We start from the raw sequence: 21,501 nt of genomic DNA, 5'->3' as shown, positions 1-21,501 counted from the left end.
AGGGACAAGTTAACCACCAGCTCCACCGGCGCCCGGCTAGCTCAGTCGGTAGAGCATGAGACTCTTAATCTCAGGGTCGTGGGTTCGAGCCCCACGTTGGGCGGTGCCCGTCTCCTTATTAACAAAGTTTCCCGCTCATCCTTGAACCTCTTACACCTCGATGGTACCGAGCACTGCGTTTTAATGCACAGGTGTGATCAAACCGAGATGAAAAGGGCGTATCTAGCTCCTTGCCCGAGAGATAAATCAAAGGTTCCGCAGATAATCCCTTGGCTCCGGTCACCCGGACGCAGATAGGAGCTGGAGCCATCATAACTTGTATGAAAACTAAGAAGAGCTCCTGTCTATTTACAGTTTCATTTACTCTAGCGTTTCCTTAAACATTGCGTGTACGAAGGCTAAGAAATTGGAGAGCTATTCTAATACAATAACTATTAGGAATCTTTTCGGCATAACAGTTTCACTGTGATTTTGCAGGTAACACGTACGTTGGGAAAACATTTTGAACGCGATCAATAACCGCACTGGAAAAATGTGGGAAAGAAAGGGCGAAAAGCGACTCTTCAACATGTGGAAATATCTTCCTGAGCGGAGCCCTCTTCTCGAAGCTCAACACTCTGCAAGAGTCACTTCTCCCAACTTGCGCCCGCAGGTTTCCGTAGTGTGCCTGCAAAGAGCCATCCGCTTGAGACAGGTGCACCTCCCGATTTCATTGAACTAAGCTAGATGCACAATTTCTAACGCAGCCTTCATCACAATAGACAGTTCATTTCTCGAAAGCTTGTCGTAAAAAAAGGAAACAAAGAACGAAAACGTATAGCTGACAATCTTCTGAATATGCAGATTCAGCTTTGGGGAAATGGACATTTTATGTATGCAGATGCTTTTCAAGCGCTGGTTTTAGAACGTCGCTGTGCTTCCAGCATCCTTTTCAGCCTTCTAAACTGGCTACCGAGGTGCCGATCACATTGTAAAGCGGTTGAGAGGCCGGAGCTGCTCAAACCGCTCTTGCCGTTTCCCATCAATCAAAAGCACTATGTTGTTTCTTTGTATGGAAAGCTTTTCAAGTCTGGCATCGACACGCACCTTTCCTGAAACGTCCAAAAGGTGAATGCTTCGCAAAGAAATCCAGTCTACCTTCAGGGGGCATGATGTTGAAATCGGAATGAGCCCTGGGTGGGCTTGAAGCAGCAGCTGTTCAGTTAACAGCTGCACAGAAACGCACCCCGCTTGCTTTGTATCATTCGCAAGTTTGTGGCTAAAGAGTAAAAAAGGCTGGAATTCTTCTGCCAGCCGGCAGGATTTCTTCTGCACTCACCCAGAAAAGCCAAGAATTGTATTTCATCTTTCGCAAGCTGTATTTTCCAGGAGGAGAATGAATACTTGCATTAAACTGAATCAAGCCGACAGAGACGCACAGCCGTTGTTTTTCTCCATGGGAAGTTTTTCGTTAAGGAAAAACACCGTTGTCATTTTCTTGCCAGCCGGCGGTATTTCTTGTGCAGCGATGAGCCAGATTTGTATTTCGTATTTCGCAAGTTGTGTGAATTTCTTGAAGTTGAAAGTGAATTCGCTCCAGAAAAGAAATGTCGCTTGAAAGCCGAGGCTGTTTGTTAAACCGCAGGACCTGAGCTTGCGTTCTGTTTCTCATGGCGTTCGCAAAGGCGATTCCTGCCTTTAAAACTGCTGTGTCTGCGACTGAAAGTGGCGTGTGTCGCAGCTTCTAAAGTCTTGTTGACGCTCCTCGATGTTGCTTTCTCTCTGCCTAAGGAAGTTCGATTGTCGCGTCGGAACGGGGAGACCTAATCCTTCCAGCTTTAAGCCACCCTTCAGTCTTCTGAAGGGTGTCCGAGTGCTAGAATGTCATTTGGCTTTTTTTGGGGGGAAGCGGAGAGCGACATTGAAAAAGGTTACCGCCGCCGCCTCGCCCTCCGTGTTAAATGATTGCAAGCCGGCAGCGGCGGCGCTCCCTGTAGTCGTGGCCGAGCGGTTAAGGCGATGGGCTAGAAAGCCATTGGGGTCTCCCCGCGTCGGCTCGAATCCTGCCGACTACGGCGCCCTTCTCCTGTCGCTTCGGCCTGCCCAGAAAAAGGCGGAGTGCCGTTTCTCTCTTCCTGCTTCTTGTACAAACGCTAAATCGCTTGGACCTGCTGCCTTGGAAGTAATGTCTTCAACATCCACCAGTGACATTTCACAGCTGGAAGCACACTGCCACGCTTTTGGCATTGGCATGTCTTGCGCCCTACTTCCAGCCTTTGAAGACCTAAGTATTCAAACTGAAAGAACCGGCTGAATGAGTGTTTGCAGTGCACCAGGAGGAGCAGGGACCATAGCATTGGAGGGGTGAGGATGGCGCAGATGGAAACGTTTTCATGCGCTCCTCTGGGAGGAATGAAAAGAAAAGACGAAACCGGAAACAGTAGTAGCCGCAAGAGGAAGTGTCTTCAAGCGCCAAGCAAGCGCTCCTCGTTAGTATAGTGGTGCGTATCCCCGCCTGTCACGTGGGAGACCAGGGATGGATTGCTTGACGGCGAGCCAGGTTGCTTTTCTCCCATCAGATTCCAACCGCTAATGCTAACGCAGTGTGTGGGAGCTTACATGCTTTTCCTTTCCCGTCTTTTTCGGACGACTATTCCAAAGGGGTAACCTGAAGGAATAGGGGCCTGAAGACACGAGGCATTCTTAAACCAGCACTGGGCTGCACGGCCTTCTGTTGTGATCAGGTTATATTCGAGTCAAAAAGCCAGAGCATCCGCTTCCATCCTATGGAGCACGAGCTAAATCGGAAGAGGCAGGGGATACACCTACGCCTATCGGCGCACGTTCCCCGCGGCAGGCTGCTTCACCCATTTGCACCCGACTGGAGACGGCACTGAGCAAGCTTTTTGTCAGGAGTGGGATTCGAACCCACGCCTCCAGGGGAGACTGCGACCTGAACGCAGCGCCTTAGACCGCTCGGCCATCCTGACGCGGGCCCCCTGTCCCGGGGCGGTCTGATGAGCCACCGCGATCCCACTACGCTCCTCGAGTATCGCACTGTTATTAATACTACAGTGTGACTCCAGCATTAAAATGTTTGGAAAATGTGTCGGCTTTTATAATCCAGTGTAGAGCAGCATGTGATGATTTGTGCTACAACACCAAGCGCTCAAAGTGACGTCTGCGTTTGTCGTTGAAACTTTCAACTCTTTCATCACTTATGTAGGAAATAAAAAGAGCAGTTGTGCGCCACACGCAGAGCGGCTGTCAGCAGAGTGGCGCAGCGGAAGCGTGCTGGGCCCATAACCCAGAGGTCAATGGATCGAAACCATCCTCTGCTACGTGTGTCCTATGCACGATTCCTAAGCATGCCATTGGGTTAGCAAAGTGCCTTCAAATAGTCTGCATCTCCCTTTCTTTAAATTCTGTCCTGAGTTTCTCTCTCGTGTGTGTTTGTGCAAGCTTGACACTTGCGGGACTCTTTAATCTTCACCAATACGGAGATGACCAAATGTGTCTTCGGTTGTTCTGAGGTCTTTGATAGTTTCTTTGAAAGCTTCAACTGAACCTCGAAATCGAAGCAGTTATGTTTATATTGATTTCTCGCGTTAATCATTACGAACCAGGAACAGCCAGCACACTCGGTCGCATTAGTAATTATGTCACGTCTCTACTTAGCAGAGCATTCAAAGGCCCACTGGAAGTAGTAAAGCACTAAAACACTGCAAAACTGAACTCGGGAAAATCATACTGGGAGCTCTGAGCGATGTCTGCATCCAAGCCATCCAATACGGACTCTGAAACCTTGGAATATCAACCGTATGATGCGCTACCTTTTACCTGGAGCAAAACGATGGAATTAGAAGAATGCTTACCGCAGGATACAACTGTGCCGCTGTTATTTGGAGCACGGTTTTCACTTGCATGAAAACTACAGCAGAACGTAGAAGGATGATCACTGAGGAGTCCACGCGGGCATGCTGAGGAGATTGTAGGTCGTACATTTCAATGATTACTGACATTTGCGCTGCTGGAGGTACAGTAATCAACAAAGAACAGGGTGTGCTACTCTCGAATCCGGTCAGCACATGATGAAAAGCCAGGAAGTATACCTTGTCAAATTGCCGTCAACAGGGACAAGTTAACCACCAGCTCCACCGGCGCCCGGCTAGCTCAGTCGGTAGAGCATGAGACTCTTAATCTCAGGGTCGTGGGTTCGAGCCCCACGTTGGGCGGTGCCCGTCTCCTTATTAACAAAGTTTCCCGCTCATCCTTGAACCTCTTACACCTCGATGGTACCGAGCACTGCGTTTTAATGCACAGGTGTAATCAAACCGAGATGAAAAGGGCGTATCTAGCTCCTTGCCCGAGAGATAAATCAAAGGTTCCGCAGATAATCCCTTGGCTCCGGTCACCCGGACGCAGATAGGAGCTGCAGCCATCATAACTTGTATGAAAACTAAGAAGAGCTCCTGTCTATTTACAGTTTCATTTACTCTAGCGTTTCCTTAAACATTGCGTGTACGAAGGCTAAGAAATTGGAGAGCTATTCTAATACAATAACTATTAGGAATCTTTTCGGCATAACAGTTTCACTGTGATTTTGCAGGTAACACGTACGTTGGGAAAACATTTTGAACGCGATCAATAACCGCACTGGAAAAATGTGGGAAAGAAAGGGCGAAAAGCGACTCTTCAACATGTGGAAATATCTTCCTGAGCGGAGCCCTCTTCTCGAAGCTCAACACTCTGCAAGAGTCACTTCTCCCAACTTGCGCCCGCAGGTTTCCGTAGTGTGCCTGCAAAGAGCCATCCGCTTGAGACAGGTGCACCTCCCGATTTCATTGAACTAAGCTAGATGCACAATTTCTAATGCAGCCTTCATCACAATAGACAGTTCATTTCTCGAAAGCTTGTCGTAAAAAAAGGAAACAAAGAACGAAAACGTATAGCTGACAATCTTCTGAAGATGCAGATTCATCTTTGGGGAAATGGACATTTTATGTATGCAGATGCTTTTCAAGCGCTGGTTTTAGAACGTCGCTGTGCTTCCAGCATCCTTTTCAGCCTTCTAAACTGGCTACCGAGGTGCCGATCACATTGTAAAGCGGTTGAGAGGCCGGAGCTGCTCAAACCGCTCTTGCCGTTTCCCATCAATCAAAAGCACTATGTTGTTTCTTTGTATGGAAAGCTTTTCAAGTCTGGCATCGACACGCACCTTTCCTGAAACGTCCAAAAGGTGAATGCTTCGCAAAGAAATCCAGTCTACCTTCAGGGGGCATGATGTTGAAATCGGAATGAGCCCTGGGTGGGCTTGAAGCAGCAGCTGTTCAGTTAACAGCTGCACAGAAACGCACCCCGCTCTCTTTGTATCATTCGCAAGTTTGTGGTTAAAGAGTAAAAAAGGCTGGAATTCTTCTGCCAGCCGGCAGGATTTCTTCTGCACTCACCCAGAAAAGCCAAGAATTGTATTTCATCTTTCGCAAGCTGTATTTTCCAGGAGGAGAATGAATACTTGCATTAAACTGAATCAAGCCGACAGAGACGCACAGCCGTTGTTTTTCTCCATGGGAAGTTTTTCGTTAAGGAAAAACACCGTTGTCATTTTCTTGCCAGCCGGCGGTATTTCTTGTGCAGCGATGAGCCAGATTTGTATTTCGTATTTCGCAAGTTGTGTGAATTTCTTGAAGTTGAAAGTGAATTCGCTCCAGAAAAGAAATGTCGCTTGAAAGCCGAGGCTGTTTGTTAAACCGCAGGACCTGAGCTTGCGTTCTGTTTCTCATGGCGTTCGCAAAGGCGATTCCTGCCTTTAAAACTGCTGTGTCTGCGACTGAAAGTGGCGTGTGTCGCAGCTTCTAAAGTCTTGTTGACGCTCCTCGATGTTGCTTTCTCTCTGCCTAAGGAAGTTCGATTGTCGCGTCGGAACGGGGAGACCTAATCCTTCCAGCTTTAAGCCACCCTTCAGTCTTCTGAAGGGTGTCCGAGTGCTAGCATGTCATTTGGCTTTTTTTGGGGGGAAGCGGAGAGCGACATTGAAAAAGGTTACCGCCGCCGCCTCGCCCTCCGTGTTAAATGATTGCAAGCCGGCGGCGGCGGCGCTCCCTGTAGTCGTGGCCGAGCGGTTAAGGCGATGGGCTAGAAAGCCATTGGGGTCTCCCCGCGTCGGCTCGAATCCTGCCGACTACGGCGCCCTTCTCCTGTCGCTTCGGCCTGCCCAGAAAAAGGCGGAGTGCCGTTTCTCTCTTCCTGCTTCTTGTACAAACGCTAAATCGCTTGGACCTGCTGCCTTGGAAGTAATGTCTTCAACATCCACCAGTGACATTTCACAGCTGGAAGCACACTGCCACGCTTTTGGCATTGGCATGTCTTGCGCCCTACTTCCAGCCTTTGAAAACCTAAGTATTCAAACTGAAAGAACCGGCTGAATGAGTGTTTGCAGTGCACCAGGAGGAGCAGGGACCATAGCATTGGAGGGGTGAGGATGGCGCAGATGGAAACGTTTTCATGCGCTCCTCTGGGAGGAATGAAAAGAAAAGACGAAACCGGAAACAGTAGTAGCCGCAAGAGGAAGTGTCTTCAAGCGCCAAGCAAGCGCTCCTCGTTAGTATAGTGGTGCGTATCCCCGCCTGTCACGTGGGAGACCAGGGATGGATTGCTTGACGGCGAGCCAGGTTGCTTTTCTCCCATCAGATTCCAACCGCTAATGCTAACGCAGTGTGTGGGAGCTTACATGCTTTTCCTTTCCCGTCTTTTTCGGACGACTATTCCAAAGGGGTAACCTGAAGGAATAGGGGCCTGAAGACACGAGGCATTCTTAAACCAGCACTGGGCTGCACGGTCTTCTGTTGTGATCAGGTTATATTCGAGTCAAAAAGCCAGAGCATCCGCTTCCATCCTATGGAGCACGAGCTAAATCGGAAGAGGCAGGGGATACACCTACGCCTATCGGCGCACGTTCCCCGCGGCAGGCTGCTTCACCCATTTGCACCCGACTGGAGACGGCACTGAGCAAGCTTTTTGTCAGGAGTGGGATTCGAACCCACGCCTCCAGGGGAGACTGCGACCTGAACGCAGCGCCTTAGACCGCTCGGCCATCCTGACGCGGGCCCCCTGTCCCGGGGCGGTCTGATGAGCCACCGCGATCCCACTACGCTCCTCGAGTATCGCACTGTTATTAATACTACAGTGTGACTCCAGCATTAAAATGTTTGGAAAATGTGTCGGCTTTTATAATCCAGTGTAGAGCAGCATGTGATGATTTGTGCTACAACACCAAGCGCTCAAAGTGACGTCTGCGTTTGTCGTTGAAACTTTCAACTCTTTCATCACTTATGTAGGAAATAAAAAGAGCAGTTGTGCGCCACACGCAGAGAGGCCGTCAGCAGAGTGGCGCAGCGGAAGCGTGCTGGGCCCATAACCCAGAGGTCGATGGATCGAAACCATCCTCTGCTACATGTGTCCTATGCACGATTCATAAGCGTGCCATTGGGTTAGCAAAGTGCCTTCAAATAGTCTGCATCTCCCTTTCTTTAAATTCTGTCCTGAGTTTCTCTCTCGTGTGTGTTTGTGCAAGCTTGACACTTGCGGGACTCTTTAATCTTCACCAATACGGAGATGACCAAATGTGTCTTCGGTTGTTCTGAGGTCTTTGATAGTTTCTTTGAAAGCTTCAACTGAACCTCGAAATCGAAGCAGTTATGTTTATATTGATTTCTCGCGTTAATCATTACGAACCAGGAACAGCCAGCACACTCGGTCGCATTAGTAATTATGTCACGTCTCTACTTAGCAGAGCATTCAAAGGCCCACTGGAAGTAGTAAAGCACTAAAACACTGCAAAACTGAACTCGGGAAAATCATACTGGGAGCTCTGAGCGATGTCTGCATCCAAGCCATCCAATACGGACTCTGAAACCTTGGAATATCAACCGTATGATGCGCTACCTTTTACCTGGAGCAAAACGATGGAATTAGAAGAATGCTTACCGCAGGATACAACTGTGCCGCTGTTATTTGGAGCACGGTTTTCACTTGCATGAAAACTACAGCAGAACGTAGAAGGATGATCACTGAGGAGTCCACGCGGGCATGCTGAGGAGATTGTAGGTCGTACATTTCAATGATTACTGACATTTGCGCTGCTGGAGGTACAGTAATCAACAAAGAACAGGGTGTGCTACTCTCGAATCCGGTCAGCACATGATGAAAAGCCAGGAAGTATACCTTGTCAAATTGCCGTCAACAGGGACAAGTTAACCACCAGCTCCACCGGCGCCCGGCTAGCTCAGTCGGTAGAGCATGAGACTCTTAATCTCAGGGTCGTGGGTTCGAGCCCCACGTTGGGCGGTGCCCGTCTCCTTATTAACAAAGTTTCCCGCTCATCCTTGAACCTCTTACACCTCGATGGTACCGAGCACTGCGTTTTAATGCACAGGTGTGATCAAACCGAGATGAAAAGGGCGTATCTAGCTCCTTGCCCGAGAGATAAATCAAAGGTTCCGCAGATAATCCCTTGGCTCCGGTCACCCGGACGCAGATAGGAGCTGCAGCCATCATAACTTGTATGAAAACTAAGAAGAGCTCCTGTCTATTTACAGTTTCATTTACTCTAGCGTTTCCTTAAACATTGCGTGTACGAAGGCTAAGAAATTGGAGAGCTATTCTAATACAATAACTATTAGGAATCTTTTCGGCATAACAGTTTCACTGTGATTTTGCAGGTAACACGTACGTTGGGAAAACATTTTGAACGCGATCAATAACCGCACTGGAAAAATGTGGGAAAGAAAGGGCGAAAAGCGACTCTTCAACATGTGGAAATATCTTCCTGAGCGGAGCCCTCTTCTCGAAGCTCAACACTCTGCAAGAGTCACTTCTCCCAACTTGCGCCCGCAGGTTTCCGTAGTGTGCCTGCAAAGAGCCATCCGCTTGAGACAGGTGCACCTCCCGATTTCATTGAACTAAGCTAGATGCACAATTTCTAACGCAGCCTTCATCACAATAGACAGTTCATTTCTCGAAAGCTTGTCGTAAAAAAAGGAAACAAAGAACGAAAACGTATAGCTGACAATCTTCTGAAGATGCAGATTCAGCTTTGGGGAAATGGACATTTTATGTATGCAGATGCTTTTCAAGCGCTGGTTTTAGAACGTCGCTGTGCTTCCAGCATCCTTTTCAGCCTTCTAAACTGGCTACCGAGGTGCCGATCACATTGTAAAGCGGTTGAGAGGCCGGAGCTGCTCAAACCGCTCTTGCCGTTTCCCATCAATCAAAAGCACTATGTTGTTTCTTTGTATGGAAAGCTTTTCAAGTCTGGCATCGACACGCACCTTTCCTGAAACGTCCAAAAGGTGAATGCTTCGCAAAGAAATCCAGTCTACCTTCAGGGGGCATGATGTTGAAATCGGAATGAGCCCTGGGTGGGCTTGAAGCAGCAGCTGTTCAGTTAACAGCTGCACAGAAACGCACCCCGCTTGCTTTGTATCATTCGCAAGTTTGTGGTTAAAGAGTAAAAAAGGCTGGAATTCTTCTGCCAGCCGGCAGGATTTCTTCTGCACTCACCCAGAAAAGCCAAGAATTGTATTTCATCTTTCGCAAGCTGTATTTTCCAGGAGGAGAATGAATACTTGCATTAAACTGAATCAAGCCGACAGAGACGCACAGCCGTTGTTTTTCTCCATGGGAAGTTTTTCGTTAAGGAAAAACACCGTTGTCATTTTCTTGCCAGCCGGCGGTATTTCTTGTGCAGCGATGAGCCAGATTTGTATTTCGTATTTCGCAAGTTGTGTGAATTTCTTGAAGTTGAAAGTGAATTCGCTCCAGAAAAGAAATGTCGCTTGAAAGCCGAGGCTGTTTGTTAAACCGCAGGACCTGAGCTTGCGTTCTGTTTCTCATGGCGTTCGCAAAGGCGATTCCTGCCTTTAAAACTGCTGTGTCTGCGACTGAAAGTGGCGTGTGTCGCAGCTTCTAAAGTCTTGTTGACGCTCCTCGATGTTGCTTTCTCTCTGCCTAAGGAAGTTCGATTGTCGCGTCGGAACGGGGAGACCTAATCCTTCCAGCTTTAAGCCACCCTTCAGTCTTCTGAAGGGTGTCCGAGTGCTAGAATGTCATTTGGCTTTTTTTGGGGGGAAGCGGAGAGCGACATTGAAAAAGGTTACCGCCGCCGCCTCGCCCTCCGTGTTAAATGATTGCAAGCCGGCAGCGGCGGCGCTCCCTGTAGTCGTGGCCGAGCGGTTAAGGCGATGGGCTAGAAAGCCATTGGGGTCTCCCCGCGTCGGCTCGAATCCTGCCGACTACGGCGCCCTTCTCCTGTCGCTTCGGCCTGCCCAGAAAAAGGCGGAGTGCCGTTTCTCTCTTCCTGCTTCTTGTACAAACGCTAAATCGCTTGGACCTGCTGCCTTGGAAGTAATGTCTTCAACATCCACCAGTGACATTTCACAGCTGGAAGCACACTGCCACGCTTTTGGCATTGGCATGTCTTGCGCCCTACTTCCAGCCTTTGAAGACCTAAGTATTCAAACTGAAAGAACCGGCTGAATGAGTGTTTGCAGTGCACCAGGAGGAGCAGGGACCATAGCATTGGAGGGGTGAGGATGGCGCAGATGGAAACGTTTTCATGCGCTCCTCTGGGAGGAATGAAAAGAAAAGACGAAACCGGAAACAGTAGTAGCCGCAAGAGGAAGTGTCTTCAAGCGCCAAGCAAGCGCTCCTCGTTAGTATAGTGGTGCGTATCCCCGCCTGTCACGTGGGAGACCAGGGATGGATTGCTTGACGGCGAGCCAGGTTGCTTTTCTCCCATCAGATTCCAACCGCTAATGCTAACGCAGTGTGTGGGAGCTTACATGCTTTTCCTTTCCCGTCTTTTTCGGACGACTATTCCAAAGGGGTAACCTGAAGGAATAGGGGCCTGAAGACACGAGGCATTCTTAAACCAGCACTGGGCTGCACGGCCTTCTGTTGTGATCAGGTTATATTCGAGTCAAAAAGCCAGAGCATCCGCTTCCATCCTATGGAGCACGAGCTAAATCGGAAGAGGCAGGGGATACACCTACGCCTATCGGCGCACGTTCCCCGCGGCAGGCTGCTTCACCCATTTGCACCCGACTGGAGACGGCACTGAGCAAGCTTTTTGTCAGGAGTGGGATTTGAACCCACGCCTCCAGGGGAGACTGCGACCTGAACGCAGCGCCTTAGACCGCTCGGCCATCCTGACGCGGGCCCCCTGTCCCGGGGCGGTCTGATGAGCCACCGCGATCCCACTACGCTCCTCGAGTATCGCACTGTTATTAATACTACAGTGTGACTCCAGCATTAAAATGTTTGGAAAATGTGTCGGCTTTTATAATCCAGTGTAGAGCAGCATGTGATGATTTGTGCTACAACACCAAGCGCTCAAAGTGACGTCTGCGTTTGTCGTTGAAACTTTCAACTCTTTCATCACTTATGTAGGAAATAAAAAGAGCAGTTGTGCGCCACACGCAGAGCGGCTGTCAGCAGAGTGGCGCAGCGGAAGCGTGCTGGGCCCATAACCCAGAGGTCAATGGATCGAAACCATCCTCTGCTACGTGTGTCCTATGCACGATTCCTAAGCATGCCATTGGGTTAGCAAAGTGCCTTCAAATAGTCTGCATCTCCCTTTCTTTAAATTCTGTCCTGAGTTTCTCTCTCGTGTGTGTTTGTGCAAGCTTGACACTTGCGGGACTCTTTAATCTTCACCAATACGGAGATGACCAAATGTGTCTTCGGTTGTTCTGAGGTCTTTGATAGTTTCTTTGAAAGCTTCAACTGAACCTCGAAATCGAAGCAGTTATGTTTATATTGATTTCTCGCGTTAATCATTACGAACCAGGAACAGCCAGCACACTCGGTCGCATTAGTAATTATGTCACGTCTCTACTTAGCAGAGCATTCAAAGGCCCACTGGAAGTAGTAAAGCACTAAAACACTGCAAAACTGAACTCGGGAAAATCATACTGGGAGCTCTGAGCGATGTCTGCATCCAAGCCATCCAATACGGACTCTGAAACCTTGGAATATCAACCGTATGATGCGCTACCTTTTACCTGGAGCAAAACGATGGAATTAGAAGAATGCTTACCGCAGGATACAACTGTGCGGCTGTTATTTGGAGCACGGTTTTCACTTGCATGAAAACTACAGCAGAACGTAGAAGGATGATCACTGAGGAGTCCACGCGGGCATGCTGAGGAGATTGTAGGTCGTACATTTCAATGATTACTGACATTTGCGCTGCTGGAGGTACAGTAATCAACAAAGAACAGGGTGTGCTACTCTCGAATCCGGTCAGCACATGATGAAAAGCCAGGAAGTATACCTTGTCAAATTGCCGTCAACAGGGACAAGTTAACCACCAGCTCCACCGGCGCCCGGCTAGCTCAGTCGGTAGAGCATGAGACTCTTAATCTCAGGGTCGTGGGTTCGAGCCCCACGTTGGGCGGTGCCCGTCTCCTTATTAACAAAGTTTCCCGCTCATCCTTGAACCTCTTACACCTCGATGGTACCGAGCACTGCGTTTTAATGCACAGGTGTGATCAAACCGAGATGAAAAGGGCGTATCTAGCTCCTTGCCCGAGAGATAAATCAAAGGTTCCGCAGATAATCCCTTGGCTCCGGTCACCCGGACGCAGATAGGAGCTGCAGCCATCATAACTTGTATGAAAACTAAGAAGAGCTCCTGTCTATTTACAGTTTCATTTACTCTAGCGTTTCCTTAAACATTGCGTGTACGAAGGCTAAGAAATTGGAGAGCTATTCTAATACAATAACTATTAGGAATCTTTTCGGCATAACAGTTTCACTGTGATTTTGCAGGTAACACGTACGTTGGGAAAACATTTTGAACGCGATCAATAACCGCACTGGAAAAATGTGGGAAAGAAAGGGCGAAAAGCGACTCTTCAACATGTGGAAATATCTTCCTGAGCGGAGCCCTCTTCTCGAAGCTCAACACTCTGCAAGAGTCACTTCTCCCAACTTGCGCCCGCAGGTTTCCGTAGTGTGCCTGCAAAGAGCCATCCGCTTGAGACAGGTGCACCTCCCGATTTCATTGAACTAAGCTAGATGCACAATTTCTAATGCAGCCTTCATCACAATAGACAGTTCATTTCTCGAAAGCTTGTCGTAAAAAAAGGAAACAAAGAACGAAAACGTATAGCTGACAATCTTCTGAAGATGCAGATTCATCTTTGGGGAAATGGACATTTTATGTATGCAGATGCTTTTCAAGCGCTGGTTTTAGAACGTCGCTGTGCTTCCAGCATCCTTTTCAGCCTTCTAAACTGGCTACCGAGGTGCCGATCACATTGTAAAGCGGTTGAGAGGCCGGAGCTGCTCAAACCGCTCTTGCCGTTTCCCATCAATCAAAAGCACTATGTTGTTTCTTTGTATGGAAAGCTTTTCAAGTCTGGCATCGACACGCACCTTTCCTGAAACGTCCAAAAGGTGAATGCTTCGCAAAGAAATCCAGTCTACCTTCAGGGGGCATGATGTTGAAATCGGAATGAGCCCTGGGTGGGCTTGAAGCAGCAGCTGTTCAGTTAACAGCTGCACAGAAACGCACCCCGCTCTCTTTGTATCATTCGCAAGTTTGTGGTTAAAGAGTAAAAAAGGCTGGAATTCTTCTGCCAGCCGGCAGGATTTCTTCTGCACTCACCCAGAAAAGCCAAGAATTGTATTTCATCTTTCGCAAGCTGTATTTTCCAGGAGGAGAATGAATACTTGCATTAAACTGAATCAAGCCGACAGAGACGCACAGCCGTTGTTTTTCTCCATGGGAAGTTTTTCGTTAAGGAAAAACACCGTTGTCATTTTCTTGCCAGCCGGCGGTATTTCTTGTGCAGCGATGAGCCAGATTTGTATTTCGTATTTCGCAAGTTGTGTGAATTTCTTGAAGTTGAAAGTGAATTCGCTCCAGAAAAGAAATGTCGCTTGAAAGCCGAGGCTGTTTGTTAAACCGCAGGACCTGAGCTTGCGTTCTGTTTCTCATGGCGTTCGCAAAGGCGATTCCTGCCTTTAAAACTGCTGTGTCTGCGACTGAAAGTGGCGTGTGTCGCAGCTTCTAAAGTCTTGTTGACGCTCCTCGATGTTGCTTTCTCTCTGCCTAAGGAAGTTCGATTGTCGCGTCGGAACGGGGAGACCTAATCCTTCCAGCTTTAAGCCACCCTTCAGTCTTCTGAAGGGTGTCCGAGTGCTAGCATGTCATTTGGCTTTTTTTGGGGGGAAGCGGAGAGCGACATTGAAAAAGGTTACCGCCGCCGCCTCGCCCTCCGTGTTAAATGATTGCAAGCCGGCGGCGGCGGCGCTCCCTGTAGTCGTGGCCGAGCGGTTAAGGCGATGGGCTAGAAAGCCATTGGGGTCTCCCCGCGTTGGCTCGAATCCTGCCGACTACGGCGCCCTTCTCCTGTCGCTTCGGCCTGCCCAGAAAAAGGCGGAGTGCCGTTTCTCTCTTCCTGCTTCTTGTACAAACGCTAAATCGCTTGGACCTGCTGCCTTGGAAGTAATGTCTTCAACATCCACCAGTGACATTTCACAGCTGGAAGCACACTGCCACGCTTTTGGCATTGGCATGTCTTGCGCCCTACTTCCAGCCTTTGTAGACCTAAGTATTCAAACTGAAAGAACCGGCTGAATGAGTGTTTGCAGTGCACCAGGAGGAGCAGGGACCATAGCATTGGAGGGGTGAGGATGGCGCAGATGGAAACGTTTTCATGCGCTCCTCTGGGAGGAATGAAAAGAAAAGACGAAACCGGAAACAGTAGTAGCCGCAAGAGGAAGTGTCTTCAAGCGCCAAGCAAGCGCTCCTCGTTAGTATAGTGGTGCGTATCCCCGCCTGTCACGTGGGAGACCAGGGATGGATTGCTTGACGGCGAGCCAGGTTGCTTTTCTCCCATCAGATTCCAACCGCTAATGCTAACGCAGTGTGTGGGAGCTTACATGCTTTTCCTTTCCCGTCTTTTTCGGACGACTATTCCAAAGGGGTAACCTGAAGGAATAGGGGCCTGAAGACACGAGGCATTCTTAAACCAGCACTGGGCTGCACGGTCTTCTGTTGTGATCAGGTTATATTCGAGTCAAAAAGCCAGAGCATCCGCTTCCATCCTATGGAGCACGAGCTAAATCGGAAGAGGCAGGGGATACACCTACGCCTATCGGCGCACGTTCCCCGCGGCAGGCTGCTTCACCCATTTGCACCCGACTGGAGACGGCACTGAGCAAGCTTTTTGTCAGGAGTGGGATTCGAACCCACGCCTCCAGGGGAGACTGCGACCTGAACGCAGCGCCTTAGACCGCTCGGCCATCCTGACGCGGGCCCCCTGTCCCGGGGCGGTCTGATGAGCCACCGCGATCCCACTACGCTCCTCGAGTATCGCACTGTTATTAATACTACAGTGTGACTCCAGCATTAAAATGTTTGGAAAATGTGTCGGCTTTTATAATCCAGTGTAGAGCAGCATGTGATGATTTGTGCTACAACACCAAGCGCTCAAAGTGACGTCTGCGTTTGTCGTTGAAACTTTCAACTCTTTCATCACTTATGTAGGAAATAAAAAGAGCAGTTGTGCGCCACACGCAGAGAGGCCGTCAGCAGAGTGGCGCAGCGGAAGCGTGCTGGGCCCATAACCCAGAGGTCGATGGATCGAAACCATCCTCTGCTACATGTGTCCTATGCACGATTCATAAGCGTGCCATTGGGTTAGCAAAGTGCCTTCAAATAGTCTGCATCTCCCTTTCTTTAAATTCTGTCCTGAGTTTCTCTCTCGTGTGTGTTTGTGCAAGCTTGACACTTGCGGGACTCTTTAATCTTCACCAATACGGAGATGACCAAATGTGTCTTCGGTTGTTCTGAGGTCTTTGATAGTTTCTTTGAAAGCTTCAACTGAACCTCGAAATCGAAGCAGTTATGTTTATATTGATTTCTCGCGTTAATCATTACGAACCAGGAACAGCCAGCACACTCGGTCGCATTAGTAATTATGTCACGTCTCTACTTAGCAGAGCATTCAAAGGCCCACTGGAAGTAGTAAAGCACTAAAACACTGCAAAACTGAACTCGGGAAAATCATACTGGGAGCTCTGAGCGATGTCTGCATCCAAGCCATCCAATACGGACTCTGAAACCTTGGAATATCAACCGTATGATGCGCTACCTTTTACCTGGAGCAAAACGATGGAATTAGAAGAATGCTTACCGCAGGATACAACTGTGCCGCTGTTATTTGGAGCACGGTTTTCACTTGCATGAAAACTACAGCAGAACGTAGAAGGATGATCACTGAGGAGTCCACGCGGGCATGCTGAGGAGATTGTAGGTCGTACATTTCAATGATTACTGACATTTGCGCTGCTGGAGGTACAGTAATCAACAAAGAACAGGGTGTGCTACTCTCGAATCCGGTCAGCACATGATGAAAAGCCAGGAAGTATACCTTGTCAAATTGCCGTCAACAGGGACAAGTTAACCACCAGCTCCACCGGCGCCCGGCTAGCTCAGTCGGTAGAGCATGAGACTCTTAATCTCAGGGTCGTGGGTTCGAGCCCCACGTTGGGCGGTGCCCGTCTCCTTATTAACAAAGTTTCCCGCTCATCCTTGAACCTCTTACACCTCGATGGTACCGAGCACTGCGTTTTAATGCACAGGTGTGATCAAACCGAGATGAAAAGGGCGTATCTAGCTCCTTGCCCGAGAGATAAATCAAAGGTTCCGCAGATAATCCCTTGGCTCCGGTCACCCGGACGCAGATAGGAGCTGCAGCCATCATAACTTGTATGAAAACTAAGAAGAGCTCCTGTCTATTTACAGTTTCATTTACTCTAGCGTTTCCTTAAACATTGCGTGTACGAAGGCTAAGAAATTGGAGAGCTATTCTAATACAATAACTATTAGGAATCTTTTCGGCATAACAGTTTCACTGTGATTTTGCAGGTAACACGTACGTTGGGAAAACATTTTGAACGCGATCAATAACCGCACTGGAAAAATGTGGGAAAGAAAGGGCGAAAAGCGACTCTTCAACATGTGGAAATATCTTCCTGAGCGGAGCCCTCTTCTCGAAGCTCAACACTCTGCAAGAGTCACTTCTCCCAACTTGCGCCCGCAGGTTTCCGTAGTGTGCCTGCAAAGAGCCATCCGCTTGAGACAGGTGCACCTCCCGATTTCATTGAACTAAGCTAGATGCACAATTTCTAACGCAGCCTTCATCACAATAGACAGTTCATTTCTCGAAAGCTTGTCGTAAAAAAAGGAAACAAAGAACGAAAACGTATAGCTGACAATCTTCTGAAGATGCAGATTCAGCTTTGGGGAAATGGACATTTTATGTATGCAGATGCTTTTCAAGCGCTGGTTTTAGAACGTCGCTGTGCTTCCAGCATCCTTTTCAGCCTTCTAAACTGGCTACCGAGGTGCCGATCACATTGTAAAGCGGTTGAGAGGCCGGAGCTGCTCAAACCGCTCTTGCCGTTTCCCATCAATCAAAAGCACTATGTTGTTTCTTTGTATGGAAAGCTTTTCAAGTCTGGCATCGACACGCACCTTTCCTGAAACGTCCAAAAGGTGAATGCTTCGCAAAGAAATCCAGTCTACCTTCAGGGGGCATGATGTTGAAATCGGAATGAGCCCTGGGTGGGCTTGAAGCAGCAGCTGTTCAGTTAACAGCTGCACAGAAACGCACCCCGCTTGCTTTGTATCATTCGCAAGTTTGTGGTTAAAGAGTAAAAAAGGCTGGAATTCTTCTGCCAGCCGGCAGGATTTCTTCTGCACTCACCCAGAAAAGCCAAGAATTGTATTTCATCTTTCGCAAGCTGTATTTTCCAGGAGGAGAATGAATACTTGCATTAAACTGAATCAAGCCGACAGAGACGCACAGCCGTTGTTTTTCTCCATGGGAAGTTTTTCGTTAAGGAAAAACACCGTTGTCATTTTCTTGCCAGCCGGCGGTATTTCTTGTGCAGCGATGAGCCAGATTTGTATTTCGTATTTCGCAAGTTGTGTGAATTTCTTGAAGTTGAAAGTGAATTCGCTCCAGAAAAGAAATGTCGCTTGAAAGCCGAGGCTGTTTGTTAAACCGCAGGACCTGAGCTTGCGTTCTGTTTCTCATGGCGTTCGCAAAGGCGATTCCTGCCTTTAAAACTGCTGTGTCTGCGACTGAAAGTGGCGTGTGTCGCAGCTTCTAAAGTCTTGTTGACGCTCCTCGATGTTGCTTTCTCTCTGCCTAAGGAAGTTCGATTGTCGCGTCGGAACGGGGAGACCTAATCCTTCCAGCTTTAAGCCACCCTTCAGTCTTCTGAAGGGTGTCCGAGTGCTAGAATGTCATTTGGCTTTTTTTGGGGGGAAGCGGAGAGCGACATTGAAAAAGGTTACCGCCGCCGCCTCGCCCTCCGTGTTAAATGATTTCAAGCCGGCAGCGGCGGCGCTCCCTGTAGTCGTGGCCGAGCGGTTAAGGCGATGGGCTAGAAAGCCATTGGGGTCTCCCCGCGTCGGCTCGAATCCTGCCGACTACGGCGCCCTTCTCCTGTCGCTTCGGCCTGCCCAGAAAAAGGCGGAGTGCCGTTTCTCTCTTCCTGCTTCTTGTACAAACGCTAAATCGCTTGGACCTGCTGCCTTGGAAGTAATGTCTTCAACATCCACCAGTGACATTTCACAGCTGGAAGCACACTGCCACGCTTTTGGCATTGGCATGTCTTGCGCCCTACTTCCAGCCTTTGAAGACCTAAGTATTCAAACTGAAAGAACCGGCTGAATGAGTGTTTGCAGTGCACCAGGAGGAGCAGGGACCATAGCATTGGAGGGGTGAGGATGGCGCAGATGGAAACGTTTTCATGCGCTCCTCTGGGAGGAATGAAAAGAAAAGACGAAACCGGAAACAGTAGTAGCCGCAAGAGGAAGTGTCTTCAAGCGCCAAGCAAGCGCTCCTCGTTAGTATAGTGGTGCGTATCCCCGCCTGTCACGTGGGAGACCAGGGATGGATTGCTTGACGGCGAGCCAGGTTGCTTTTCTCCCATCAGATTCCAACCGCTAATGCTAACGCAGTGTGTGGGAGCTTACATGCTTTTCCTTTCCCGTCTTTTTCGGACGACTATTCCAAAGGGGTAACCTGAAGGAATAGGGGCCTGAAGACACGAGGCATTCTTAAACCAGCACTGGGCTGCACGGCCTTCTGTTGTGATCAGGTTATATTCGAGTCAAAAAGCCAGAGCATCCGCTTCCATCCTATGGAGCACGAGCTAAATCGGAAGAGGCAGGGGATACACCTACGCCTATCGGCGCACGTTCCCCGCGGCAGGCTGCTTCACCCATTTGCACCCGACTGGAGACGGCACTGAGCAAGCTTTTTGTCAGGAGTGGGATTCGAACCCACGCCTCCAGGGGAGACTGCGACCTGAACGCAGCGCCTTAGACCGCTCGGCCATCCTGACGCGGGCCCCCTGTCCCGGGGCGGTCTGATGAGCCACCGCGATCCCACTACGCTCCTCGAGTATCGCACTGTTATTAATACTACAGTGTGACTCCAGCATTAAAATGTTTGGAAAATGTGTCGGCTTTTATAATCCAGTGTAGAGCAGCATGTGATGATTTGTGCTACAACACCAAGCGCTCAAAGTGACGTCTGCGTTTGTCGTTGAAACTTTCAACTCTTTCATCACTTATGTAGGAAATAAAAAGAGCAGTTGTGCGCCACACGCAGAGCGGCTGTCAGCAGAGTGGCGCAGCGGAAGCGTGCTGGGCCCATAACCCAGAGGTCGATGGATCGAAACCATCCTCTGCTACGTGTGTCCTATGCACGATTCCTAAGCATGCCATTGGGTTAGCAAAGTGCCTTCAAATAGTCTGCATCTCCCTTTCTTTAAATTCTGTCCTGAGTTTCTCTCTCGTGTGTGTTTGTGCAAGCTTGACACTTGCGGGACTCTTTAATCTTCACCAATACGGAGATGACCAAATGTGTCTTCGGTTGTTCTGAGGTCTTTGATAGTTTCTTTGAAAGCTTCAACTGAACCTCGAAATCGAAGCAGTTATGTTTATATTGATTTCTCGCGTTAATCATTACGAACCAGGAACAGCCAGCACACTCGGTCGCATTAGTAATTATGTCACGTCTCTACTTAGCAGAGCATTCAAAGGCCCACTGGAAGTAGTAAAGCACTAAAACACTGCAAAACTGAACTCGGGAAAATCATACTGGGAGCTCTGAGCGATGTCTGCATCCAAGCCATCCAATACGGACTCTGAAACCTTGGAATATCAACCGTATGATGCGCTACCTTTTACCTGGAGCAAAACGATGGAATTAGAAGAATGCTTACCGCAGGATACAACTGTGCCGCTGTTATTTGGAGCACGGTTTTCACTTGCATGAAAACTACAGCAGAACGTAGAAGGATGATCACTGAGGAGTCCACGCGGGCATGCTGAGGAGATTGTAGGTCGTACATTTCAATGATTACTGACATTTGCGCTGCTGGAGGTACAGTAATCAACAAAGAACAGGGTGTGCTACTCTCGAATCCGGTCAGCACATGATGAAAAGCCAGGAAGTATACCTTGTCAAATTGCCGTCAACAGGGACAAGTTAACCACCAGCTCCACCGGCGCCCGGCTAGCTCAGTCGGTAGAGCATGAGACTCTTAATCTCAGGGTCGTGGGTTCGAGCCCCACGTTGGGCGGTGCCCGTCTCCTTATTAACAAAGTTTCCCGCTCATCCTTGAACCTCTTACACCTCGATGGTACCGAGCACTGCGTTTTAATGCACAGGTGTGATCAAACCGAGATGAAAAGGGCGTATCTAGCTCCTTGCCCGAGAGATAAATCAAAGGTTCCGCAGATAATCCCTTGGCTCCGGTCACCCGGACGCAGATAGGAGCTGCAGCCATCATAACTTGTATGAAAACTAAGAAGAGCTCCTGTCTATTTACAGTTTCATTTACTCTAGCGTTTCCTTAAACATTGCGTGTACGAAGGCTAAGAAATTGGAGAGCTATTCTAATACAATAACTATTAGGAATCTTTTCGGCATAACAGTTTCACTGTGATTTTGCAGGTAACACGTACGTTGGGAAAACATTTTGAACGCGATCAATAACCGCACTGGAAAAATGTGGGAAAGAAAGGGCGAAAAGCGACTCTTCAACATGTGGAAATATCTTCCTGAGCGGAGCCCTCTTCTCGAAGCTCAACACTCTGCAAGAGTCACTTCTCCCAACTTGCGCCCGCAGGTTTCCGTAGTGTGCCTGCAAAGAGCCATCCGCTTGAGACAGGTGCACCTCCCGATTTCATTGAACTAAGCTAGATGCACAATTTCTAATGCAGCCTTCATCACAATAGACAGTTCATTTCTCGAAAGCTTGTCGTAAAAAAAGGAAACAAAGAACGAAAACGTATAGCTGACAATCTTCTGAAGATGCAGATTCATCTTTGGGGAAATGGACATTTTATGTATGCAGATGCTTTTCAAGCGCTGGTTTTAGAACGTCGCTGTGCTTCCAGCATCCTTTTCAGCCTTCTAAACT

The 21,501-nt window shown here is 48.8% G+C and overlaps 13 non-coding genes across 13 annotated transcripts; 9 read left to right on the top strand and 4 right to left on the bottom strand.

Moving 5' to 3' along the window:
• Positions 1 to 30: 30 nt before the first annotated feature.
• trnak-cuu (transfer RNA lysine (anticodon CUU)) lies at positions 31 to 103 on the top strand. Its single transcript has one exon. It is a non-coding gene; the product is annotated as a tRNA-Lys (tRNA).
• Positions 104 to 2,886: 2,783 nt separating this feature from the next.
• Positions 2,887 to 2,969, bottom strand: trnal-cag (transfer RNA leucine (anticodon CAG)). Its single transcript has one exon. It is a non-coding gene; the product is annotated as a tRNA-Leu (tRNA).
• Positions 2,970 to 4,141: 1,172 nt separating this feature from the next.
• Positions 4,142 to 4,214, top strand: trnak-cuu (transfer RNA lysine (anticodon CUU)). The gene has a single exon. It is a non-coding gene; the product is annotated as a tRNA-Lys (tRNA).
• A 2,783-nt stretch (positions 4,215 to 6,997) lies between these two features.
• On the bottom strand, positions 6,998 to 7,080 carry trnal-cag (transfer RNA leucine (anticodon CAG)). Its single transcript has one exon. It is a non-coding gene; the product is annotated as a tRNA-Leu (tRNA).
• A 279-nt stretch (positions 7,081 to 7,359) lies between these two features.
• Positions 7,360 to 7,431, top strand: trnam-cau (transfer RNA methionine (anticodon CAU)). Its single transcript has one exon. It is a non-coding gene; the product is annotated as a tRNA-Met (tRNA).
• Positions 7,432 to 8,252: 821 nt separating this feature from the next.
• Positions 8,253 to 8,325, top strand: trnak-cuu (transfer RNA lysine (anticodon CUU)). Its single transcript has one exon. It is a non-coding gene; the product is annotated as a tRNA-Lys (tRNA).
• Positions 8,326 to 12,363: 4,038 nt separating this feature from the next.
• trnak-cuu (transfer RNA lysine (anticodon CUU)) lies at positions 12,364 to 12,436 on the top strand. The gene has a single exon. It is a non-coding gene; the product is annotated as a tRNA-Lys (tRNA).
• Positions 12,437 to 15,219: 2,783 nt separating this feature from the next.
• On the bottom strand, positions 15,220 to 15,302 carry trnal-cag (transfer RNA leucine (anticodon CAG)). Its single transcript has one exon. It is a non-coding gene; the product is annotated as a tRNA-Leu (tRNA).
• Positions 15,303 to 15,581: 279 nt separating this feature from the next.
• On the top strand, positions 15,582 to 15,653 carry trnam-cau (transfer RNA methionine (anticodon CAU)). The gene has a single exon. It is a non-coding gene; the product is annotated as a tRNA-Met (tRNA).
• Positions 15,654 to 16,474: 821 nt separating this feature from the next.
• trnak-cuu (transfer RNA lysine (anticodon CUU)) lies at positions 16,475 to 16,547 on the top strand. Its single transcript has one exon. It is a non-coding gene; the product is annotated as a tRNA-Lys (tRNA).
• Positions 16,548 to 19,330: 2,783 nt separating this feature from the next.
• Positions 19,331 to 19,413, bottom strand: trnal-cag (transfer RNA leucine (anticodon CAG)). The gene has a single exon. It is a non-coding gene; the product is annotated as a tRNA-Leu (tRNA).
• Positions 19,414 to 19,692: 279 nt separating this feature from the next.
• On the top strand, positions 19,693 to 19,764 carry trnam-cau (transfer RNA methionine (anticodon CAU)). Its single transcript has one exon. It is a non-coding gene; the product is annotated as a tRNA-Met (tRNA).
• Positions 19,765 to 20,585: 821 nt separating this feature from the next.
• On the top strand, positions 20,586 to 20,658 carry trnak-cuu (transfer RNA lysine (anticodon CUU)). Its single transcript has one exon. It is a non-coding gene; the product is annotated as a tRNA-Lys (tRNA).
• The last annotated feature ends 843 nt before the right edge of the window (positions 20,659 to 21,501 follow it).

This window comes from Lepisosteus oculatus, unplaced genomic scaffold (genome assembly GCF_040954835.1).
Source record: "Lepisosteus oculatus isolate fLepOcu1 unplaced genomic scaffold, fLepOcu1.hap2 HAP2_SCAFFOLD_75, whole genome shotgun sequence".
In the NCBI taxonomy this organism is placed as follows: domain Eukaryota; kingdom Metazoa; phylum Chordata; class Actinopteri; order Semionotiformes; family Lepisosteidae; genus Lepisosteus; species Lepisosteus oculatus.
Note: the sequence above shows the minus strand (reverse complement) of the source record. Positions and strands in the feature narration are given on the sequence as shown.